The sequence below is a fragment of the Python bivittatus genome, unplaced genomic scaffold (assembly GCF_059951505.1).
Source record: "Python bivittatus isolate LINGU-HERP-01145 unplaced genomic scaffold, Pbiv_v1 ctg000980_np1212, whole genome shotgun sequence".
Classification (NCBI taxonomy): domain Eukaryota; kingdom Metazoa; phylum Chordata; class Lepidosauria; order Squamata; family Pythonidae; genus Python; species Python bivittatus.
In genome coordinates this window covers 46736057-46762275 of record NW_028277125.1, presented here as the reverse complement: position 1 = coordinate 46762275, position 26219 = coordinate 46736057, and the positions used below count along the sequence as shown (strand labels likewise).

Below are 26219 nucleotides of genomic sequence, written 5' to 3'. Positions count from 1 at the left end.
AGGTCAGCGGTAGCACGACCACAGTAAACTGAGCAACCTCATTGTGCTAAGCGCTTAACGAAGACAGCAAGCAGCGACCTCCTCGACGGGTGACAAGCGACTGCCGGGCCTGGGCCAGGAGCTGCTCCAACCCCTACCCCGAAGGGGACGGGGAGGGGTAAGAGACCCGCGCGTGCGCATCGACCAATCAGGTGAATACAAGCGAGGCAGCGGAGGGTGCCGATAAAGAACAATCGTCCAATCAAATCGCTCATGAGAACAGGGTAGGGATGAGAGCTAGCCGGCCGGTACTTAAGCCTCCCACTTTTCTGGTGCTTGGGGGCGGGTGAAGAGACAAGAGAGGAGGAAAGTGCCTCCGCTGCAGATTGAAGCCGGGAGAGGTTTTGTCCAGGGAGACCGGCAAGAAGGGGAATCGTTTGAATCGGTTTCTCCTTGGCTTCTTTCCAGAATTCACGGGTTTCATCGAGCCGATTTTACCCTTGCCTATATTGCTGATCGTTACCCTGCAATATAGCTCGAGGGGGAGGGAGGTCTCTCGGCCTTCTTTCCTGTTCAAAGAGCGCGTGACAGTTGTGTGTATCTCAGCTTTAACCGGAGTGAACAATAAGCCAATCGGAAGGGAGGACGACGGAGATTGGTGAGAGGAACAGCCAATGGGGCGGAGAGTTTTCTTCCGGAACCGGGCCTCCTTGCGCTCTTAACCGCGAAGCGATCCCTGCATGAAGGATGAACTCAGTTCGTTAGGCGGCTTAGTGCCCGTCGGTAGAGTAGGTTTGTGCTACAACCCTCCCCTCCGTTTTCCATCTGAATTTTCCTGGCGGCATTTTCCTCGCGAGAAATACTTCCTTATGGCTGTTGATTCCTCCAATCCTTTATTCAGCAGAAAGATGTGCCATCATGAGTTGTGTTGCCTGACAGCCAAGATCTAATCTGCCCGAGTTGGAACCTTGTTAGTGGTCCTGTCCTTTAGCTTTTCTGTAGGACAATTCAAAGGCAGTGATGGGTGGATTCCCGTGGCTTCACTTCGTTTCCTGCCCAGCTTCCAGTTTCCAACTCAAAGGTGTTCCATGCCAGGAAACTTGTACTTGAGCTATTTCAGTCCCAAAAGACCAGTCTGTCATTGGTCTTCTGCCCCAAAAGAGCCAAACTATCAGGACGGTGGGGCAGACGAACAGTGAGGGGAGGAAGCATGCTTGTCACACTGAGAGTGTCCCTGTCTGGTTCATCACAGGCCCATCCCCTGCCACCCTAACCTGTCAGCTGGGCTGTCGTTGGACACAAGTTTATTAGAATTCAGGAGACTGGTAGACCCATGGTCAGAAATAGCCCAAGTGACACATCATAGGCAAGGTGGAGGGATTAAGAGGAGCACTGTGGGGGCTTCCTCCATCCTTACTCTATGCTCCTGGGCTAGGTTGTGATCTGACACCTGGGCTAGAAGGAGAAATTGGCAAAACTCATGTCCATTTCACCCCAGCTTCCAATACTGGAAATAAGTGCAAAGGAATGGCAATCAATGGCTGTGTTCTGCAGTATCCAGAATTATTTCATGGAATAGACAAAATGACATTGCAGTAGGTACCTCAAACTAATAAAAACAGAAAGCACCCCCATATGCAGAAGCATTAGAAAACATATAATGCACTCATTTTGGACATAACCAGCAATATACAGCTGATAAAACCTGGCTGTCTTTGCCAGTTTAAATCAACCTTTTATGCAGAGAGCACTACTTCTGTTTTTTAAACACAGGACTACCACTCTTTCAAAAGACCATGAAACTGTGGGAAGTGTGTCCACAACAGCTGAAATTGGCCAATGGGATATGAACAGATCCTAAGCCCTCACTCTGTCATTGCCAACGGTGTCCGTGAATCACTGTAGAACATATGTTCTACAAGACTTGTGTTGGAAGATAAGGAAAAACAATACTTTAAAACTGCAACAACTGTCTCCAAATATAAGCTGGGGATGAGACAAAGTCCATATCATGAGGACATGTCCTCCAAAACAGCTTGTTTTCATGTCTCTGAGGGACATGAGGATGAGCCCTTTGGGTAAGTTCACATATTTCATTAAATTGTGGTTTATTGAACATGCTATAAACTAGAGTTTATAAATCAAATAGCTGGGTTCATGGAACACCCTAAGGGAAACCCAAACCACACATTATTGCTTAGCTGCATGACAAATCCATATCTGCCATATTTTGAGATTTGGTGGGACTAATAAGAAGAAAAATGATATTCTGAACAGTGAGTTGTTTGCCTAAGTATTCTCTAGAAGCAAGAGATATCTTTTGCACATATTTATGCAAAAATAATTGTCTGCAAAATAAGATATCTGTACAATGAAACATTCTGTCAGAATCTATCAGGCCCTGAATTTCTTGAGCATAGGTAGGATGAAGGGAACAGCTATTGGGAGGGACAACACACCACACTGTTCAATGTCAGAAAATTGAAGCAGTTGTAAAATGTTTGCAAACTACTGAAATAAAATGAAATGTTAATAAAAACATTGACAAGATAGTATATTTATCAGGCTATCCTAAAACTTATAAAATATTTAACAAGCTATTTAAATAGAATATTACATTAAACAAATGAAATAAGTATGTGCTCCAGGTCATAGCTGAACAAATCTAAATTATACATTTAGAAAGAATCAGGTATCAGATTTCTTAACTCAGAAATATCCATATGGAATAGCTTGATATATTTCAAACTTCAACTAAATGCCAAAATAATTTGCTTCCAAATGATAACTCCATATGTACATGTAGACTGGTTTCAGAAGACTACATTTAAGAGATTCTGCTCAAATATGTGGGCCTTATATTTTGGAAATTGACAAGGTTCCATTTTATCCCTGAAGTCATGTGAAGGTTGAAGTAACATGTCATGTCATTAGTATGCTGATGACACTCAATTCTATTTCTCTTTGCCAGGTGAGTCTAGTAAATCAAACACAACATTGTTTAGTATTGGCTTAGCAAACAGTATGAATCCAGCTATTGTGGTTTGTAAGTTATGGGTCTGATTAATACTATATGAGAACCAGACCATAGTGGTTTGCTAAGAAATCATGGTAAAAACACCCTATATAAATGGTTCTTCTGTATGGAAATGGTTGCACAACCTGTTCTAGATAATTTGCACTCCCTGTGCCAGAACACATATGTAGGTAGCCTGGGCATAGTCCTCAATGCAGATCTAACAGCTGAGACCAGGCAGGCTCTGTCCTTGCCTTTTACCTATTCTAGCTTGTTTACTAGTTACTAGTTGTGCCTGTCATAGTTTCTCACATTACATTACAAACTACACTGCATTACTGTTATACGTGGGGCTTCCATAAAAAATGATCCAAAAGCTTTAGGTAGTACAGAATGCAGCAGCCAGTAGTTAACTAATGAAGCCTAGTGGAATCCCATTATAATTACATCAGTTCTGTTATTATTGTTCTTGTTACTTCAATTATTACTATATCAGTTTTATTATTGTGTGATCACAAATTAGTTAACCTTGAAAAACTAACAGACTTCCTATAAGAAAGCTGCACTAACTTTCTAATACTGTAGTTTGCAGATTTAATACTGTGTGATAGTTGATTGCTTTTAAAACCTTACATCGAGGTTCTTGAACTTTGGGACACCATGACTTCATAAAATGATAAATTAATTTGTGGAATCCCTCCTAAAACAAACAATTTTATTGGAGTTAGAGTTGGACAATAAATATACTTACTACTTACTCAAAGATATATAACATTAATCATACCTTCTTGACTTAGGCTAACTTTTATCAGTCCATTGGTCATCTTTAGTTTTTTCTTACCACCCAACAACACTTTTCCACTTTGGAAAGCTACAAATTTAAAATAATGGATTATTTATTTTCAGAACTTCAGAAACAGATATACTTCCACAGAGATTCCAAAGACTATGGATATACTATTACATGTCATTCTGGAAGTTACCCACCAGCAGGAAACTGTTCACCAGTGAGAACTGCTGTGATTGGCAGATGGTTTTGACTGGTAGCTGCATACATCTGTTTAGCCATCTCTCAAACTTGCCTATCAGCTTTGCTCATTCCTTTACCTGTGCAAGCCCACAGCACATTAACCTAGTAAAAGTGAGAGTGAGTTTTGATAGTACTACTATTTTGCCTGCATAAGTCTGATCAGATTTTTTTTCAAAAAAAACCATAATCCCCCTTCTAAGCGATTTGACCTGTGCCAATGTGTGGTTTTAAAAAGATACCAGCTCAAAACTGCTTTATTTGTCCAAGCATTTTAAGCAGGGCAGTTTTGGTTGGTCTGTTCTGATATTTCTTTATCTTTGGGCTGTTACATAAGGTTTTTATTTACCATTGTATTGGGTTTGTCTTATGTAAGATTCATTTTTGACTTATTCACTTTACATTGCTCTGCTATCCACAAGGACAAACACTATTGAAATATATTTAAGACTGGGATAATATTATTGTGAGATTTCAACAATACTTCCTTGTGAACTTCATCTAATAACATTTTATCCCTAGCAGTTTTTCAAACATTGTTTATTTTGTAATCTACTGTATATGTTAAACAGCCTGTTCTAATCTCTGGAAAGCCATAATGAGTTTGCTTGTTTTTAACTTACCATATTATATAAACCAAGCCACTGAAGTTTACAAACCATGGATCATAGTTTAGTACCCATGTGAATCCAGTCATTTGTGGTTTATTCAATAAACCATAGTTAAGCAATGCATGATTTCACACATGTGTGAACTAGATCTGAACATGGAACATTTTTCTATCTTTCATTCTGTCAAACTGGAAAAAAAATCACCAAAATAGCTAAAGCTGGAATGTGACATGTGTTTATGAGAAAAGTCTGAAAACAGCATGTTTGTGCTACCTAGAAAGTGGACATTTAGTAAATATAAAGACACCCTGTTTACAAGAAAATTCTTAAAATGGAATATTCTTACAGTGCACAATTGAAGCATGAATCTCATAATGGCAGCCAACATTCCACCATGGATAAACTAAAATCAAAGATACATGGAATGTGAAATTCTGGAAGTTCTCCACCTGTTTTGAGTGAATTATGCAGGGATTTCCAGTAATAACATAGAATATGTATGTCACAGGTATCCTTTTAAATTGCACAAGTGATCTATTAGAACATTGTCAGCAACAATGCAATTTACATCAGCAGGATGGGGACCAAAGAATTAACTTTCACAACTCTATACATTTGTACATTCAAATGCTAGTTCTATGTATCCTTGTAGCCACATCCCAAACATATTGAATCAGAAATACTATCCTCTATAGTAAAAATGCTTTGGTAAAAGGTTTATAGTGCCAAATAAATATTTTATTTTATTATTTATTTATTTATTTATTTATTATATTTGTATAGCTGCCTATCTCACAAGAGAGTGACTCTGGGTGGCATACAACACTTAATTAAAAAACCAATAAATACATATAAAACAGTCATGATTAAAGACTATAAAACTATAAAAAGCACACAAAACAAGAGAGGATGATATTAATCAATAAGGGACCCATCACAAAATGTCCCCAGTCCCCTGGGACCCCCAAGCCATATGTGTGTGTGCGTATGTATACACACACACACACACAAACACACACACACATATATATATATATATATATGCTTTTTATTTAATAACAAAAAAGAAAAAAGAGCAAAACACAATGATAATGATGGAGATACATTATCAAAGAAAAAAAGTGCTTTACAAAAAAGTGAAAGTAGTATGACAGGAAAAAAACAGGATATATTATTATAATAGTAAACAGTTACAATTCTATATATACTTATCTAATGCAAATATTATTCAAGTACATATATATATTTCTAATACATTTATATAACTATCATTTTTTAAACCTACTGTATTTTGTATAAATGTCCCATATTTCATTATACTTGTCCATGCAAAATCTGTGTCTAAGGCAATCCTCTCATAAGTGGCAAGTGCAATCATGTCTTTGATCCATGAGTGAATGGGGCCATACATTTATCTTTCCAATGCTGCGGTATCAGTCTTTTGGCCCTAGCAAGGGCACAAAGAATCCATTTACGTTGTCCAGTTCTCAAGTTCCATGTACTAGGTATGTAATTCAAGCGAATATTATCCTTTGACAATTTTAGCTTTGGTCACACAGTCATATTTATATGGTCCACTACTTTCTCCCAAAACTTAGGACATTGTAAAAGCATGTGTTTCAAAGAAGCATTGTCCTTAGTACATCTCCAGCAAAGTGCTGTCTTAGGCAAACAAACATGTGGAGTCCAATAAATTCTAAACATTATTTTTTTTGTTGTATAAGTCATAGTTTAAGATCCACTGACACTCTTGTTAAGACAGTCTCCCATTGTCTAGGCAATATAAGAACCTCTCATTCTTTATTCCACTCATCTCTTAGCATCTGCATATCAAATTGATTTATTGATAACAAATATCTATAAAAACTAATAGTAGGTTTTTTTTAGTGTTAAAGGATTTAACAAGTTGTTCTAGTATCTCAGGTGTCTCAGAAACTGAAAATGCTGCTGGTCCAAACAATGCTGTTAACAAATGTTGTAACTATAAATACTGCCAAGTTATATCTGCTAGATGGTATTTATTTCTTAACACAGCATATGTTAAAAATTCATCTTCATCTATCAATTGGTTCAAAGTCAATATCCCCACTTCCATCCAATGTTTTCCATATTGCCGTCTTTTTCCCAATTTTTAATACTGGGTTTCCCCATAAAGTCAATTTAGCATGGGAAAAAGGATCACATCTTTTTTTAATTAGACATTACATTCCATAGTTTTCTAATTGACATAATTGTTTCCAGAGATACCAGGGTAATATTGTATTTAGATCCTAATATTGTCCATCCAACCAAAGGTGCTATATATGTATATTCCAAAGTTGCCCAAATTGGAAAATTAACACCAATTGTTGGCTTCCAGTATTTAATACTGGACAATATGTAAGCTTGATGATATAGCTCCAGATTCGGAAGACCGATTCCTCTTCATTAATGGGTAATTGCATTTTCTGTAAAGATATTCTCGGAATTGAAGAACCCCATAAAAATTTTCTAAACAAAGAATTTATTTTCTGAAAATATTTTCCAGAATTTGAATATTCTCTCAGAATATAAATTAATCTGGGAATAACATTTCCTCTCATAAATTTATCTGGGAATAATATGTGGGACTCCCAGGCCTGATACCATAGCCAGGTCTTGAGGGACTTGCAGAATGTTAAGAGGTATGGAGCTAACCTCACTTCTGGGGGGAAAAGATTCCACAAGGTGGAAAGCCTACCTCCTGGGACCCACCAAATGTAATTCCCTGACAGACGGGACCTGCAGCATGCCTTCTCTGCCAGATCTGATGGGACAGGCAGATGTAATCGGGGAGAGGCGGTCCCTCAGATAACCCAGCCCTGTGCCATGAAGGGCCTTAAAGGTCAAAACCAACACCATGAATTGGACCCAGAAGCAAACCGGCAACCAATGCAGCTCATGGAGCATAAGTGTGACATGTACTGTTCTAGGGACACACATAACTGTTTGTGCCGCTGCATTTTGCACCAGCTGAAGCTTCCAGATACTCCTCAAGGATAGCCCCATAAAGAACGCATTACAGAAGTCCAAATGGGAGGTGACTAGGGCATGAGTGACAGTGAGCAGAGCCCCCTGATCCAGGAAAGGGTGCAACTGGTCTACAACAGAAAGCTGTGCAAAGGCCCTCCTAGCCGGAGGGTGAGGTGAGCTGGTGAGCTGGAGTCATGAGTCCAGGAGGACCCCCAGATTGCACACCGGGTCTGTCTGGGGCAGTGCAACCCCATCCAGCAACAAAGATTGCATAGTCCTAGAAGTGGAAGGCCCCAAAACCCAAAGCCACTCTGTCTTGCCATGGTTCAGCTGAAGCCTATTGTTCCCCATCCACACCCTCACAGCCTCCAGGCACCGTGATAAAATATGCATAACATCACTTAATTCACCAGGGGCAGAGATATATAATTGGGTATCATCAGCATACTGATGATTCCTCACCCCATGGTGACAGATGGGGCCATGCACCCAGCAGCCTCATGTAGATGTTAAATAGGAGAGAAGAGAGTACCAAACCCTGTGGCACCCCACATAACAGGGGCCGAGGGTAGGATCTCTCGTCCCCAACCACCACTAATTGGAATCAGCCCTGGAGAAAGGAGGCGAACCAGCACAACACTGTGCTGCCCACCCCAAATTCTCTGAGCCAATCCAGAAGAAAACCATGGTTTAAGGTATTGAAAACTGCAGAGAGGTCAAGTAGGGCAAGGACGGATGCACAACCCCCATCCTGCCCTCACCAGAGATCATCCAACAGCATGACCAATGCTGTTTCCATCCCATACCTAGGCCTGAATCCCAATTGAAAGGGATCCTTTCTCCAAAAGGGGAGGTTGGATACTGGACGGAAGTTGTCCAGTATAGTGGTGTCCAGTGATGGCTTCTTGAGGAAGGGGTAAACCAAAGCCTCCTTCAGAGGTGAAGGAACAATCCCCTCACTCAAAGAAGCATTATCCATCATTAGAACCCACTCACGTGACACCCCAGGCCACTTTAACCAGCCAGGAAGGGCATGGATCTAAAGAGCAGGTGGCTGTCCACTTCCTCATGTCCAACAGGTTTAAACCATTCCCAGTAACTGGGCAAGACTCCTCCCTAGGCATCTCCACTGGACCTGCAAGAAAGCCAGCATCCAACTGAGAATGGATCCAAGCAACTTTATCCAACAGATGCTGAGAAAATTCCTCTGCACGCCCCTGCAAGAGGTTCTCTGAACCCTCCTTACCTAGGAGGGCTTATATCACCCAAAACAGGGCCACAGGGCAGCTACCGGCAGACACAATGAGTGGAGAAGTAATGACACTTTACTGCCCTTACTGCCACTTAAGTAGGCCTTAATAGCAGCTCTAACCTGTGTTTGGTTGTGTTTGTCCCTCATCAAGCGCCAGCAGCGCTCTAGATGTATCTTCTCTCGCTTCATCTCCCTCAACTCTTCTGTAAACCATGGGGGGTGCCAGGATCCCTAAGAGGGGAGAAGTCACATGGGCACAATCTGATCCAAAGCTTCAGCTGCCCCCTTATTCCAAGCAGTGACCAAGGCTTTGGATGGACCATGTAGCGGACCAGCAGGAACAACCCCCATCTCCCTCTGGAAACCATCCAGGTCCATTAATTGCCAGAGTGGACCAATCTAATGGGTCCAGCCTCCCTGCAGTGGATAGTGCTACTAAAGAATCCCATGGAAATCAGGGCATGATCTGACCATGACAAGGGGGACACCAAAAGCTCCCCCAATTTCAGATCACATGGCCACTGCTCCAACAGGACACTAGATCCAGTTTATGGCCACTGTCCCATGTCAGGTTCTGGATGATCTGGAATAGGCCCATGGCTGCCATGGTGGCTATGAACTAGACCCCATTCCTAGAGAAGTCCCCCCAAAACCATAAGTCTGGGGAACTCCACTGCCAGCCCAGAAATGGCATCAAGGAGCTCAGGTAGGGAAGTTACTATGCAGCAGGAAGGCTGGTACAAAGCAGTAATCCTAACTAATCTCTAGAGCCCAACATAATGAACAGGGTCTCACATCCAGTGACCCAGTGATCCAGTGAAACAGTCCTCTATTTGGGCTATATACTACTAAATAAATACTTTATAATATCTTAATGCTCTATTTAGGGTGATTTGATAACATTGTTCAGCATTTACCTCACAAATATGATGAGAGAAATGTACTTTTTTTCAGAGCCTAAAGTTGTGTTCTCTTTGCTGCTATTTTGGTTGGGTATTTCCTTTCTCCGATTTGGTTATTATGGCAGAATGGCTCCCCCTGCTGTCAATATTAAAAACCTATAGCACTATCTCCAGAAGAATATTCAGAAGTAAATTATATTTGGTTCAGTGAGGTTTAAGATTGCAGTTTAAATCATCATTAATGCAACCAGACCTTTCTACAAGGAAATTTTCAAGAGTTCTTCAACCTCTTGCCATGTGCAGAGGAAGACTATGTAAAGTAGAAAACCTCTACCTGATTCAAAATTCTAGAAATCAAGATATGAATCAGAGATGCATAATCTGTAGCTGCAGGTAAAGTGTAATTTCTCCAAAACAATGTGTACATCCTAAGCTCCTCCAAAAATTGCCATTAAATTATACATTTTAATGTGATCAAAGGAAAAACTTACTAACCTATGGAGCTACTCATATTAGCTGAATTAAATTAAATCACATTTATTTTGTTTACTGCCCACCAGTTTCTGGAGTAGAACCCTCAGCCTCATTCAAATACCAAACATTCCTTACCTTTTTATCCTTCCAGAAGGTCCGTGAAGACCCGGCTCTTCCCCCAAGCATTGGGCTAGGATGGGGGTTGAGGTGGGAGGCCGTTTGGCCTGGTGCCTGGGGGGAAGGGTACTTCTGTTTTTTTCTTTGTTTTTATGGATTGCTGTGAGCTGCCTAGAGTCGTTATATGAGATAGGTAGCCATATAAGTCCTGTAAATAAATTAATTAATATCCTTCAACTCAAAAAATATTATGCATCCCTGTTCTAAATCATACAGACAGTCTCCATGGGGCGTATTCTTGTATAGCCTAAGTCTTTTAAATTCTAGAAAGATCTTTTAAAACTTTTTTTTTTTTTTTGCTCCTGTGCAACTGGCCTTCATGTGAACAGTTACAATACATGGCATCTGGTTAGGAATTGGCACATAGCTCAAACCATATAAAAAAATAATTGTAACAACAGCCTTGAAATTTAAGGAGCCCAGAAAGTACTAGAAATGTACTACAAACATGTTTGAAATCAATACTGGCAGTGTTTCTCAGCAATTTTCAACATGCTGCCCTTTGGCCATTCTCTCCTGAAATAGTTTACAGCTTTTCTGGTTTGAGTTGCAGACAGCAGAAATCCAGAAACAGATATAATGATCACTTAAGAATATAGTTTTCATGGATAGCAGCTTCTAGAGAACACTCCAAGGACTTTTATTAGCCTCTGATATACAGTTAAGGTATGGCTCTAGGACTGGGGCCACCCAGGTTCAAATCCATCCTCGGCCATGGAAACTCTCTGATTTCATCCTGAGAGTACTAAAGCTGTAGCGGGGATAAACATTTAGAGAGATCCCAAGTAAACTGCCTTGAGCTCCTGGAAGAAAACAGGAGAAAAACCTAATATACCAATAAAGATTGACAATGGTTCTCAGTCTAATTAAGGAAATGGGGAGCAGAGAGAGGATTATCTTTGCAAGGAGAAGGCTGTTGTTGGGAAGAGCCTGTTCTTCCCAAATGGCTCAAAACAGGTCGAGTGACATTAGCCTTAGCCACCCTTTTCCATTATGAGGAAGGCAAAATAGTTGTAATTTTCGCTTGATGTAAGACAGTACTCAAATATATAAATTTAAATGAAGGCATGGCGATTAAGGTCTTCTAAACTTACTCAGCTTTATTCATCCATCGTCCAGGAGGTGTTTTTTAAACTTAATTGTACCATCTTGCTTAAGCAGATCCCAAACTGAAGAAAACTAAAACCATGATTTTCAAGTGAGTGAATGTGTGCTATGAAAATAAAGACTTGTTTGCAATCAGGCTGATTTATGTACTGGTGCTTTTTAAGAAGTGAAAATATGCAGCAAAGTTGTTGCTTTCTTATCAGAGATTTTATGAGGTTTTGCAATAAAGTAATTAAAAATTAACCCTAACAGGTTCAGGCACAACGCTTCCTGCTTTATATATGGCCCCCTGCTTCTCATTTGACATTTCTTTATTGCACTCTCTTCCTGGGGATTAGACATTTAATATTGATGAAGTGAAATAATATAAAAATAGCTTCACAGCATATAGTTCAGGGTTTTCATCAGATCAAAACATTGTATGTCAAATAGTACCATAAACGAGATGTTTTGTTTTATTGCCCCATAAAAGCCCTTTGAAATTTTCATTTTGTTTTTTAAAGGTAGAAGTCTGGATTAATTATGTTTGCAAAGCATTTCGCTGTGCTTCTGTTCTGGCCACTAAAATACCTTGTAAAATATGAATGGACTTTCCAAATACACATGTCAGAATTGCCACATACATATTTAGTTCAAGAGCAATGTTTACTCCAAACCTTTGGAAAGCAAAGGAGAGATGGGTGCAAGACCCCCTGATGATCCACCCAGCCTTGCCATGGTTGAGCCTAAGCCTGTTCCTCTCCACCCAGGCCTGTGCTGCCTCCAGATACCAAGAAAACATCTTGAGAGCATCACTTGGTTGGCGCAGGGTAGAGAGGTGTAACTGATTATTATCAGCATAGTGATCATACTTAACTCTGTGCTGATATCCATCCCCTGCTGGTCTCATGTAGATGTTAAATAGGAGTGGGCAGAGAATACAGCCCTGTGGAACCTCACACTAGAGGAGGAAGGAAGAGAACTACGCTGCAACACCATGCCTTCCATTCCCAACCCCTTACGTTGGTCCAAAAGGATGCCATGTTCGAACTGATAGTAAGCATTGTATTTAACTACAGTGATATAATAGTAGATACTCATAACGGCTATCTCCATAGACACATTTACCCCAAAGGAGTCCAAAAACGAAGAAAACTGTGGTAACCTACATCTAACAATATATACTATGTGTAACATCTAACAATATATGATACTATGTGTAACATATATTATCAAAACGCTGCACAGATTACAAAAACAACTACGCTGTGTCCCATTTTTAACAGACAGTGACAATTTTACAACTGTTAGCTGCAAAGGCAGCACAGTGATTAGAATATCAGAGAATCCCAGTTCTCTTTCCTGATCCAGTATTAAGTTCATTGGGTGACTCTGGATTAGTCACTGTTGGGGGCTAGTCTATACGGACAGGACAACCCAAAAAGATATGAAAGGTGCGTGGGTAGGCAGCAAGCTTGTGCACATTTATGCACAAGCTCTTGCATCTACTTTTGCTTGTTTAGATTTAAAGGGCACCCAACTCCAGATGACTCTGGATGGCTGACAATTAAAAAAAGAAGGAACCATAAAACCAAGGAGAAAAGAATGATATGCATGATATACGATATAATAAGAACAACTGGCAGGGACTCAACATCTACCTCGTCTTTCCTGCTATGACAAGCTCCGGCATGTCATCCCTGTGAATCTTGACTCCACAACAACCCTAGTGATTTGCCAAGTCAACTGTTTAATTCAATCGTGTAATTTTAAAGTGCAATTTGAGACTTTTTACCTCTATCAATAGGCTTCAATCATGTCGGTTCTCTCTATAAAAGGAGAAAAGGCAGGATTGTTCTCTGCCTCCTTTCTATTTAGTTTGGCTCCTGAGGCATCAAGATGAATAGTAAGGAAATTCTAGTACAGCTGTTTTCTATGCATCACAAGTCCCTGCATATTTTTTTCATGTGTGATAGTAAGTGAAATATCCTGAAAATAGCCACATGCTCCTTATCACCAGCTGCTATTACTACAATAATTTTCTATGGAGATAATTTTTACTATGGGCCATCTATCGCCAATACCGTATCTGCAAGTGGCTGTGTCTCACCTACAGTATACGTGAGATACAGATCTCAGGAAATATTCACAGGGTGAGGGGACAGCAAAGGCAACTGAGAAACAAGAGGAGGTATCAGTAAGCATAGAAAAATTAAAATGTGTGCAGAAATTCAGAGGAAACCAATCATAAATAACCCAATTTAGAAGAAATCCATCACAAACTGTCAGCCCTACAAGATAGACTAGACTAAGAAACCAATGCCATATTGTTTAGGATTATTTTTTATTGTAACAAGATCTTGCAAGACTGAATGTGCTTCCCCTTCCCACACTTTATCTTCATGTGAAGTAGGGAGGGGCTTGTCTGAGATGTTTTCTCAAGTGATTTTCTTGGCCCAGGCTCAAGCCCTGTTTATCTGTTGCCTTAATAGCAGCTCTTCCTCCTGTCCTTCAAGGCCAGTCCCCCTTCCCTCTACACAAACAGCCCAATGAGAAATAAGGATTGCTTCTTTTCTGCTGGAAAATAAAACTTTCTTGTAGTGCAGTGAACAGTGGAATGCCCTGCATGAGCTTATAGTATCCTGGAAGACATGCATGATTGGCTGGAATTAACTTTAGATCACTTCTACTAAGGGATGAGGAATATATACTATGTTTTTGTGGGAAGTTTCCACATAGGTATGATGTAAGCTTGTATATATTACAGTCAAAATGAACAAGACAAATTCTCCACCTGAAGGTTGCCAGTTGATTCATAATTTTTTATTATGAAAATGCTATCTAAATTTTATATAAATGTATATACAGCATGCATTTTTAAAATCTATCATAGAATGAATTTGTAATTCACTATTTAGGAATTAATTTTAAATATAACTTTGGAATTGAAGAACAAGTTGATGTTATATAACACATCTTGTTGATTACATACCACACTAAGTAATTACTGGTTTAATTTCTATGAGAGTCTAAAGAGCGAAGTATTGCTCACCTGTTCAGATGCTTGGAGATATGATAATACTTCAGACTGGGCAGAAGTATAATCTGTTTATTGTTCCTTTCCCCCTCTTGCAATCAGTCTTTTGCTGTTTTATGCTGGTCAGAAAAATGTAAATACTGTTGCAGAGCAGGCATTACAAATCTACATGCATTACAATCCTAGATAAATTTACAGGATTGAATCCTAGTCTGTCAATGAATGTTGTCTCAGTTTACCAAGACAATCTTTTTAATTTTTCCCAGAGGTATGCCTAGTTCACATATGCATGCATATTGCCAGTTCTTTAAACTCTACATTATGGCTACCAGATCTGAGCTGCAAAATTCTGGACAGCTACAAAGAGATACCCAAAATGCCAGCTGTTTGCTACCATCTAGTGGTCATCTGGATTGTTGCAGCCCAGATCTGGTAGCCCTGCTCTATACCTGATAACTGTAAGATGATCCATTAACTGACATAGTAAAATGCTAAATTTGAATTTATATCAGGTAATATAAAAAGTATTACATTTGTTACAGTACAGTCATATTACAAGTAGTCACTAGGTCACATAGTTTGATTTCATCAATGTATTATAAAAGCCACATTCTCTGAATTTACTCTGCACACTAAACCAGTAAACCATCATTTACAAACCACAAGGATACATACAATATAGGCTGAAAACCAGATAAATTACGTTATGGCTTGCCTTGATGGTAACCTAGGCCAAGTGTGCAGTTTCCTTTGGCTCGAAGAGGCTACACCAGGTTTTGTATACTTTACTATGTCAACCACAACTTCAAAAGTAGGCATTCCAGGGCCTTTTTTTTTCCTTTTTTTTGGCAGGATGGGGATTTTAAAAAAGTAAAATGAGTTCCTTATGTATTTGCAAGTCTTTACCTCTTGGGCATTATTTACCCCTTAATACTGCAAAAAATGCAAAAGAAAAGCTGGGGAGAAATGCCCTATCCCTTTGGGGCTACAAAAGGCTACAATGTCTGTTTTCCTGATCTAGGCAATTAAGGCTTAGGTTTAACCTCAAAGTCAGAAAAGGTGAAGGAAGTTTTTTTTTAAAAAAATTATTGGCTTTCACTGACATCCTAATACAGTAAACGATCTGGCATTTAACAATGGCCTTTTTACCAAGGCAGGCGTAAAAGGAAATATGGATAAAACTCTCCAGGAATCTCAACAGGAATTTGAAGAGCTGCAATAAGGTTTCATGTCTTTTTAATGAAGCTAAGTTTTACAGGCATCAGCACTTTCTTTCTTACTCTAAAGAACATCTTTGATGCCAAAATTAATTAGAGAAAATATCTCAGCTGGAATATTTTCAAAAAGGTTTGTGAACACTAGTGAAAGGAAGAGAAAATAGAAGACAATGTCTGTTTAGAGATTTATTTTATCTTCTTTTTTTTTTCTGATTGTGGTATCAAACAGGTCTTCATTCTGTCTTTTCCTGTATTCAGTACTATTACACAGTTATGCACTTTTTGGGGGAAAAAAGCCCTAAACTTCCAATAATATACCCAGAGTTCACACCATCAGCTTGACTGCTCTTATTTCTCCATTCAACTGGGAGATACAAACTTGCATGACAACTTGGTGAGTCACTGCCTCATCTCACAATGGACAGTTTCCAAAGATTAGGAACTAAGATGGAAGCTAATAAGGATGTTTCCAGGCAACAATTTTTTTCATTCAGTATCAGCATCACTTTCCGAGAAATGTAGGAGCTGCTGAGTCTACCACCAATTGTTGAGATGCCTATTCTCCCAGCTGATCTTTTTGGTAGCTGGAAGGAGAAAAACCTTTAAGATGAACGATTATCCTAGGCTCCCTCTATGATGCATGCATAGCACCACCCCCAAAACTATCTGCCTGTGTTACTGCTTTCATAAACCAGTGTGTAAATTGAAAATGCATTAAACAATATTTACACATAACAAATTAAAAAGGCACAAAGTTGATAATATAATCTTGCAAAGTATCTGTTCTTAGAATTCTAAATCTAAGAATCCAGGCCCCTCAAAACCCTACAGCTTCCACAGTCTGCAGTAATATTTGCTCCACACTTTTCTGTAAGCAGAACAAATACTGTTAGGCATAATCATGCCCTAACAAGTTTCTAAACTATATCTAACTTAAAAGTCTAGAATCACAGATTTGTGAAGTTGTAAGGGACCACAAGGATCATCTAGTCCAACCTTCTACAATATGCAAGGAACCCACTTAAGCCATCCTTGAGAGATTGGTGTCCAGCATCTTCTTTAATACTTGCAGAGATACAGAACCTGCAATCTCTGTAGGTAGACTGTTCCATTGTTGTATTACTATCAAAATGTTTTCCTGATATTTAATCAAAATCTAGTAGCTGCAATGGTAACTTATTATTTCTGGTCCTAATTACTGTGGGAATAGAAATTTCTGACCATCTTCCCGATGGCCCTTTTGTGTGTCTCCACTCGGTCTTTTTTTCTCCAGATTGAACATACTAAGATCCTTTAGTCTGTCCGCATAGGACATGCCCTCATCTTTGCCATCCTCCTCTACACCTGTTCTAACTTGTCAATCTGCCCAGAATTGTACACAGTACTCTAGGTGTGGTCTTGCCAGTCCAGAGTAGAATGGAATTTTACAGGTAGTCCTTGCTTAACAACCGTAATTGGGACCAGCAGCTCCATTGCTAAACAACACGGTCATTAAGTGAGACATCACATGACTGTGACTTGCAGTTTTACTGCTGGCTTGTCCGTTGACTCTGCTTGTCAGAAGCTGGCTGTGAAGCACACAAATGGTGATCACATGACTGTTGGACGCTGCAATGGTTGTAAACTCCCACCTGTTGCAAAGTGCCCAAATTTTGATCATGTGACCATGGGGATGCTGTAATGGTTGTAAGTGTGAGGACCAGTCATAAAGTTACTTTTCAGTGCTGTCATAACTTCAGATAGTTACTGAACAGGGCAATCATTAAGTGAGGGCTACCTGTATTCATCTTTGATACAGGGCTTCCTCTAATGCAGCCCAGAAATATGTTAGCCTTTCTAGCAGCTGTCTCATATCGCTAGCTCATGTTCCTTCTCTGAGATGACGATGATAATTTATTAAACTTGTATGCTACCCAACTCTCAACAACAGTGCTTCCAAGCCCCCATTTTATATGTGTGCCCTGTACTGTTCTTCCCTAAATGCAGTACCTTATATTTCTCCCTGTTGAAGGACATCTTGTTCCTTTCAGCCCAGTTTTTCAACCTGCTCAGGTTATATTGCAATCTCTATCATTCTGGGTGTTGGCCAGACTTCCCAATTTTGTGTCATTCTCAAATCTGACAAGCAGCCCATCAATCCTGTTATCCAAGTTATTAATAAAAATATTGAATAATTCTGGCCCCAAAACAGACCCCAGTGGACCCCACTGGTTATTGCTCTCCAACTCAATGAAGAGCCATTAATGCTGACTCTCTGAATGTGATTAGCAGCCAGTTATGAACCTGCCTTATTGTCATGCCACCTAAACCATACTTTAACAGCTTGTCAATGAGAATGTTATGTAAAACCTTGTCAAAAGCTTTGCTGAAATCAAAGTAGATTATATCCCCAACATTTCCTTTGTCCACTAAATTAATTACTTTGTCAGAGGAGGAGACAAGATTTGTCTCACGTGACCTATTTTTGACAAAGCCATGCTGACATTTAGCAATCACACCGACATCATCAGGATGTTTACAAATGGCCTGTTTTATTATATTCTCTAACATCTTTATTATCTGCTGTGACAGTGATAATAGGCTCACTGATCAAGAATTACCAGAATCTTCTTTTTTGCCTTTCTTGAAGACTACATTTGTTCTTATCCAGTTCTTTGGCATCTCATTTTTTCAAACATAAATATTTGAAGTTCTGATAGGTCTTCAACCAGTTCTTTCCATATTCTCAGGTATTTCATCAGGGCCTGGAAATCATTGTAGGCTAGGACCAATCGTTGAAGGTCCACCTCTGTCAGTTTAGGAACTGCTAATGATTTTAGTAAAGGAAACAGATTTAGGTATAATAGGGAGAAATTTTATATAATTTATATTTAGAAGGACAGATCTATAGGTATCTACCTCTCAGTGGTACTATTCCAGAATATTGTGAATGCAAGAGAGAAATATTATTCACACAACAATACTATGCATTTACAGAAAATTTCAGTTAACATTTCTACCAGCCTGAACTTACCAGTCTATCTACCTGATCTTAAGTAGTTCCTTATAACACATTTTCACTTTCACACCATAGAATATACACTAATTAAGCCGGACATCTAAAGACCATGATTTATTATTTTACATTTGATCCTATTTCAAACCATGCTGCCTTATCTTGTGTATTATTTTTTGTGAATTCCAGTCTGTATTTTCAATTTTCATTTCAAAATTACACTGCAAAGCTTAGTAGTGTACACTGGAATCTCAGTTGCTTTCTTCCACTCCATTAGTTTAACTGGATCTTCAGATTCAAAGAAGAGATGAATGACATAATTTTAATTAGAGAGGTAGGTGTACAGTATGTATATGTATAACTATGCCTCCAAAGGCTATTTGCAGTTTAAAAATTAAAACAAAATTTGAAGCCCTGAAAAGGTTTTGTCCCTTGGGCACTACATATGTTACCTTCCTCAGAGGTTGCTTAGGGCCTCACAGAGATTGCTAATCTTTACAAGTCCCCTGTGAAGTAAACTAAGCACTGTATCATTAATGAAAGGTCACTTCAAAAGACTCATAACTGAGCAGGGATTTTCAACATGGAGATTTAATTCCTTCAGTGCTAGGATGCATCTATCTCTCATTTACAGAGCTCCATAAATGATGTTTTTGTTGAGTTTTCACAGTCATTCACAGATTATAACGCTAGAATCATTTCTGCTTCTTATTATGCTCCCTCTCTTTACTTCTCCTCTTAGTAACCCAATTCATTTTTTTTTAATTCTAATTTGTCATATTACCGGAACAGCAATATGCAACTTGGGCAGCCGTATACATTGACTAAATAAATTAATAAAAATGTAAAAACTACAAACATCTTTCTGCTTTGCACCATTTCTATATGAGAATAGTTATATTTTATTTTGAAAGTTGTGGAAATAAAGCATGTTCTGTTATCCAAACAAATACCAAAAGATAAAATTAAACTATCAGTTGCCTATGTCCAAACACTTTGGGACAGGACTCCTAACTGGTAATTGATCTGCTTGTCCAGTATAGAAAATAAATTAGTTTTGGTTTACATGTTAGCGTTTACATTTGAGTTAATTACTAACAGCTCCAAAAATCACCAGGAATTAAATCAAAAAGCAGCAGTAGGCAAGAGTAATGCATGTACACCAGATGGTGCTGTTGTATATTTTAGAACTGCACTTTGGAACAGAGGCATTTGCAGTTGCAATGCCAAATCAAACTAGACTCTCACCCCATTTTTTTTCTTCTTTGTTGGCAGAATACAAAGGGTATGTGGGGTGATTCTTTTCAGTTTTCCCAAGTGCTTATTCAAATAATGTATTTTGAGTCAAATAAAGAAAAACGATTAACATAATGTTAATCTTTATTATTTATACAATAAAAGATCTATTCTGCAAATGATTCAACCAGAAGGTACAGTATGCTTTCTTTTCTAAGAAATCACTATTTGTGAGTTACAGAAGCAAAAATCTGATGTACGCTTGCTACTTAAAGTTTCTCTCCAACAACATAAAAAAAACTGTTGGTTATGAGAATTCTCTCTTTTGTGTTATTATTTTATCATCTTCATACTGTTACATGTGGTGTCTAATAATTCTAGCAATGAATTGAAGCAAGGATGGTTAGCAAGGATAGAAAATTATGGTGAACATGTAAATGTGGAATTACACTTTTCTTTTCATCTCTTGCCTCCAATTTCTTTGGCTTACTACTTTTTACTCTTCTGCTACATTATATTGCTTATTCCATAATGGAATAGTGTGATAGATGTATGTTAATTAACTGTATCCAAAGTGAGTTACCTGATCTTAGTCAAGTCCCAGTGGCTTGGTTCATATATTGTGCTAAGATATGGTTTAACTATAGTCTATTAGTTTAGCATCAAGTAGCTGCTTTCACACAGCATGCTATGTCATAAACTATGGTTTATAAATAAAACAGTTAAAGTTATAAATCATCATAAGCCATATTATGTATTACTTGTTTTTGGCTTAGTATGTTATATGAAGCCAGCTATTGTTTTCTGTAACACTCAGCTGCAATTAACATAATCAAAATCTAACCATATCAAACTTTAAAATTCCATTATGCAAGATTATTCAAGGTTTAAAAAAAGTACATTCTACTTTATAAATACTTTAATTGTTAGATATCACTTAATTAAAATGCAATTTATATAAACATACATATAGCAAGAGATTCTCATGCCAAATATTTTTACCATGGACTGTGGAGCTCTATATATATCTCTGCAAATTTCTTCGGTTAATTTTCCACAGATTTTTATCAAATGGAACTAACTCTGGAGCCAGAGATGATAGACAGACAATTACGTAAAAGATTCTAGCAGCTTCATTATTCAATATGTACAGGAATTTCAACAGGCATACTGTTCACTTTCCCAAGCAGTTGCTTTAGCTAAAGAGTTACAATTTGCTAATTTACTCCGTTGGGTATATGTGAGAATGTGCATGCTAGCAGACATTTTTCTCCTTTGATTTCAAAGGAAGCTGATATTATACGCACAATAACTAGAAATATTCCACAATTACCTTTTCCAAGTTATTTAGATGGTAAATACTTGATATTCTTATCTTCTCTATTAAATTTTCAGCTCCTGCTTGTTGAGCAGATGACAGCTATAGTCAGGAAGCCCTTTGCACAAATCCATATTGTGCCCCAATTATGACCCTTTGTGGATTGGACCACCATTCTCACTCATGCCTTAATCACCTTCTGTCGGGACTACAGTAACATGCTCTACCTTGAAGATAAATCAGGAATTACAACAGGTCAGAATGCAACTATGTGGGTAGCTTTGGGTGTTCCCTACTTCACCGATAGCTATTGGTGAGCTTTTGGATGCAATTCAGGTGTTGCTTGTCACCTATAAAAGCTGTTTGTGGCTTATAACCTGGTTGTTTGGGACCAGCTTTCTCCTGTTGTTTCTACCTAATCAGCAAGATCTGCTATAGTTGGCACTCTCCAGGTCAAAGTGTTTTAAGCACTGTCGTCATGTAGGACCTAGGGGATGCAACTTCTTGTTGCGTCTTGTGGGAGGTAAGGTGAGATGATTCTCTCCTTGATGGTGTATTTTGGCCTTTGATAATGATCAACTGAGTTTTATCTCCAGATGCTCTGTACTTATAGCTGTTTGGTTGCCGTTCTTGTCTTATCTTTTTATGCTGTTATTTCAACCTTAATATGTATGCTGCCTAGAATTACCTTGGTGATTGAGGCAGCATGCAAGTTGATAAATAAATGAATGTGCACTGACAGATCTGTGTGTATCACGCTGAAGTAGCCTAGAAAAAATTTCAGGTGAATTAGCTTTCATGGATACTCTGCATAATAATTCCAGTGTCAAATGGATTTAAGCCAATTTGTGTTACCCAGAATAGAGAAAACAATTAAATTGAAGGATCATAACAAGCAAGGCAATAAGAATTCCAACAAAATATTTCTGAATCTGGGCACAGTGGGAACATCACACATATTCAAAGATCAATCTATTTCAAAGAATATGTCTAAAAGGGGAAGGATGGGGGGAGAGAGAAAAAGAGAGAGAGAAGGAAGGAAAACACATGCATTTGTGTGTAAATATATACTGTATAGTCAACAGTTGTCTATGTATATATTTAGATATCTACACACAAATAGATATGTACACATATGGTTGTGCATGCATGTTTATATGCACATATTTAAAATACCTAGTCTAAAATGTCCTCCAAATGTGATATTTTCTATAGTTTCTAACCTTTGTAAAGCTATTCAGTCTCATCACCATATTATATCTTGTGCCAGCTGAACCCTTTACAGTGCATTTGTGTGTGTGTCAGATCAGAAATAAACCCCACTGAAATGAATAGGGATTATTTCCAGGTAAGTGGCTAAAAGAGCACGCTGTAAATTTATTATGTACTGTGTGAAATTTTGTCATACCTAACCAAATTCCTGCTGTGAATTGTGTGGGACTTATTCTATGTTCAAGTATCATGACTCCAGTGACCATATGTCCTTTATTATAAGGGATAATCCTTTGTTTTTCAGAAAGCTGTCCTTTAGACTTATTTTTCAAAAACTCACTTTTGTTCTTTATTTTGGTCATTTAACTTTTACCATACAAATGATACCACTTAATGAACAGTCTTTCACATTCATATGAAAAATATGGAAATGAAATGGTCTTTTTAAAATAAATTTACATATACTGTTTGATTTTAGAAATTTTTATTAGCATATTCATTTTTGTAAAGTTTCTCTTGGTTTTGCTCTTGAATTTTCCTTTGTAAAGCAAAGTTATAAACATAAACCATTAATTTTTTTATCTTTATGAACCTCTTTCAGATTTGCCCCTTTTTCAGGTTGGTCCTTTATTTTTTTCCCAAGAAAAGATGGTCACCGTAATCATGACAGAGGATGAAAAATAGTTCTAGCTACTCTGTCTCCTCTATTCAGTTTTATAAAGCACTCTCGTGTTTCCTTTCTCTCTTGGGAGTCTTTTGTTTCTAAAGTTAAGGAACCATATTGCCCACCAGAAATTGTATTTGACTACTGTAAGACTAACATGTAGGCCTGGATGGGTCCAGGCTTTGCGGGCCCTGCTCAGTTTACTTTCAGAGGCCATCCGATAGGCCCCATTCCACTTACTACATGGCTGGCAGCCTCCCCAGCTGCTTGCTTGCACCTCGCAGTACCACACTGTTAATTATACCTATCCTGATACACAACCCTTGATGCAACAGGCAGCAAGGTCGGATGTATAGGCTGAAAGCTCTCTTCCTCTCAGTCCATGCTAGAGCAGATAGGAGAATGGCCTAGCAGGCATCTTTCTTGCTTCCCTCTGCTTCCCTCTTACATGTAGGCTTCATTAAGATCAACCAACCATCCATTCAGGCTCTTACATGTAGGCTTCATTAAGATTCTCTAACTGGAGCCAACCATCCATTCAGGCCACTCCCCAGTGCCATCTAGCTGAGCTGCAGTGGGACCTGGTTGGCTGTACACCACCTGCTGGTACCAGGCCTGCTAACAGCAATTTGCTGAGAGAGCAAGTTAGGATGGGAAACAGTTATTATATGCACACAACCAATTCCATTGCTGATCTACTGAAAACTGAAACCCACCCTGCAGCTGCTATAAAGGAACAGAAGGTAGGAGGCAATAATGTCTGCTTTAGCCCTTAGTTGACATTTTCAAAAGTATTGCAGAGCCAATTTTTCCAGGTTATTTTTTCTGATCGCAAAATCTGACTTAATCTATACATCTATGTCAGTATCTATGTCTACAGTTATATTGCTCTATCTATATCTATGCACACACACGTGCAGTTTCAGTTGCCTCAAAGTGCAACCACTGTGCATCTTCATTCTCCAAATTGCCTTTACCTTAAGGGTTAGGGTGCTAAATTCGCTTCACTTCATGCTGTTTCTCTCATATATGCAAACCCAATTAGAGCTTATTAAATTATAACTTATGATTCTAGGATAAACTGATTGTATAAAGCACTTTCAAACAGGGGGAGGGACATATACTGTCCTTGGCATTTAATTAAAATTCTGCTGTACTCTCAGTCAGCTTGAAAGCTAAATGCAAGGTTAGATGCTCTGCTGGAGATAAATCACAAGGCTATATGTTAAACCTAAGGAGGGTATTTCTGCAAATCTGCAAAAGAGGAAAAACATGGCAGAAACTACAGATAATGTCTATTTAGATCCTAACTTTAATTGCACAGCTGTGAAAGGCTCGCTCTTTTGGATTGCCTAACTCTGAATGGGGTAAATATTTCCGAGGAGATAGAGATTACTAATAACACTGCAACAGTTTACTGAAATGACCATGTCAGATTTTGGAATATATCTGTACCAGCCACCTGTCTTCTAACACCTTCCTTTTTCTCAGTTTCTAAGACTTTCTTTTCTGTTCCCTTCTGCATTCAGAAAACCATTGGGGAGGAAAGGACAAATTCCTCATCAGACATCTAAGTTGATCACTTGCAGAGATCTACCTAAGTTATGCAGGGGCAGGGCTGCAAGCTGCCCACTCCTCTAGTTCTCTACAGTAATTACAGAATAGATCCTTAAATTATCTCTCTCAAAATAGACATTAAGCCTTGGATGAAAATGCTTGTGCTTTCTTCCACATGCATACTGCAGGCAGCTGGATATTAGAAAAAATTACGGAGAATCAGCTTTAAGCTTGGGCATCCCAGTGGATGGCATTTTAACTTGGATCACATTGCAGGGATAAAGTAACTGGTTTCCCTTAAGCTTTTTGAGAAAGCGTTTAAGCCTATACCAAATCACTGCAAATCTCTAAATGGATTCTATTTCTTATCTAAGGAATGCCTCTCAGGCCCCCATCATCTCCACCTTTCCTATCATAAACCAATAGGCACAAGGTTATCTTTCTAGGCCACACAGCTGTTTGCCTTCCTCAGATGGATATGGAAGAGGGAATAAACTTCTTACAGATAGACCAGCTCCAAAACAGGATCAGGCTGAAGGATAAAGGTCAAGATCCAGTTAAGCACACTGAATGTACTGAAAGGGTCCTGGGGAATGTGAAGTATGAGTACATCTTCAAAATATATTACTATGGATTGCACAATTGTTTTTTTCTTTTAAGTTTCAGTTTATGTTCATCAATTTCTTCCAAATATAAATTGTACCAATAGGTTTACACATCAAAATAAGTGGGTAGCCAGACCTATCCTCATCATTCCTTCACTATGTGTGTTTTCACAGCAGGGGGAAGAAAAAGCCTGTCACTATGAGAAGCTACTAAGCCACCCTTCAGTTCAATTTTAACAGCACGCTGAAATGAAGGCAATGCACCATGGTCCCTTGACTTTAGCAGGGATGGACGACAGCTAGAGTTGGGAGGCTAGATATGGCAAGAGTTCTCCCCAGTGGGAAACCATCCATTTCACCATGAGAACCCAGTGGTGAAATGCCGGCAATGGATTGGCACAAACCAAGTGCATTGAAGATCTGAATCATTTTGGAAAATATCTGTGGACTTCAGATATACATACTGCGAGCTGGAAAATATTTTGTTCTTGTGCTTCACCTTTCTTGACCAGGTTCCTCTCCATGCAATTTAATGTTTTTCTTCAAATTTCAGCCTTCAGCCAAATTTGTAAAACAAAGACATGGCACGCTATAACAGCTGGCAAATATGTTCCTGCTGTATCCCATCTGTTTTAAAAGGTGCTGTATGTTTATTAGGGAGAATTATGCTTATGATCAATTTAGGGTACTTGCTTCCTGATTCATCTGCTAATATGTTCTGGTTTGAATATATTATTTTGTCACTTCCCTTGGAATCTTCAGTCACAAAATAGCCTTCCTTTGCCAAATAAAGAATAAAGATACATAAAATATGATGAGACTGAAGGATTCTTGGGCTGTTATTAAATCCATATTCCTCTGTC

At 38.7% G+C, this 26219-nt stretch overlaps 1 long non-coding RNA gene across 2 annotated transcripts; it reads left to right on the top strand.

The window, feature by feature from the left end:
- Positions 1-60: 60 nt before the first annotated feature.
- Positions 61-26219, top strand: LOC112541118 (uncharacterized). Of its 2 annotated transcripts, none has more exons than XR_015794278.1 (3): positions 61-191; positions 21396-21573; positions 25531-26219. It is a non-coding gene; the product is annotated as an uncharacterized LOC112541118 (long non-coding RNA). The 2 variants fall into 2 exon arrangements; XR_003085153.2 differs by lacking the exon at positions 61-191 and adding an exon at positions 18326-20194.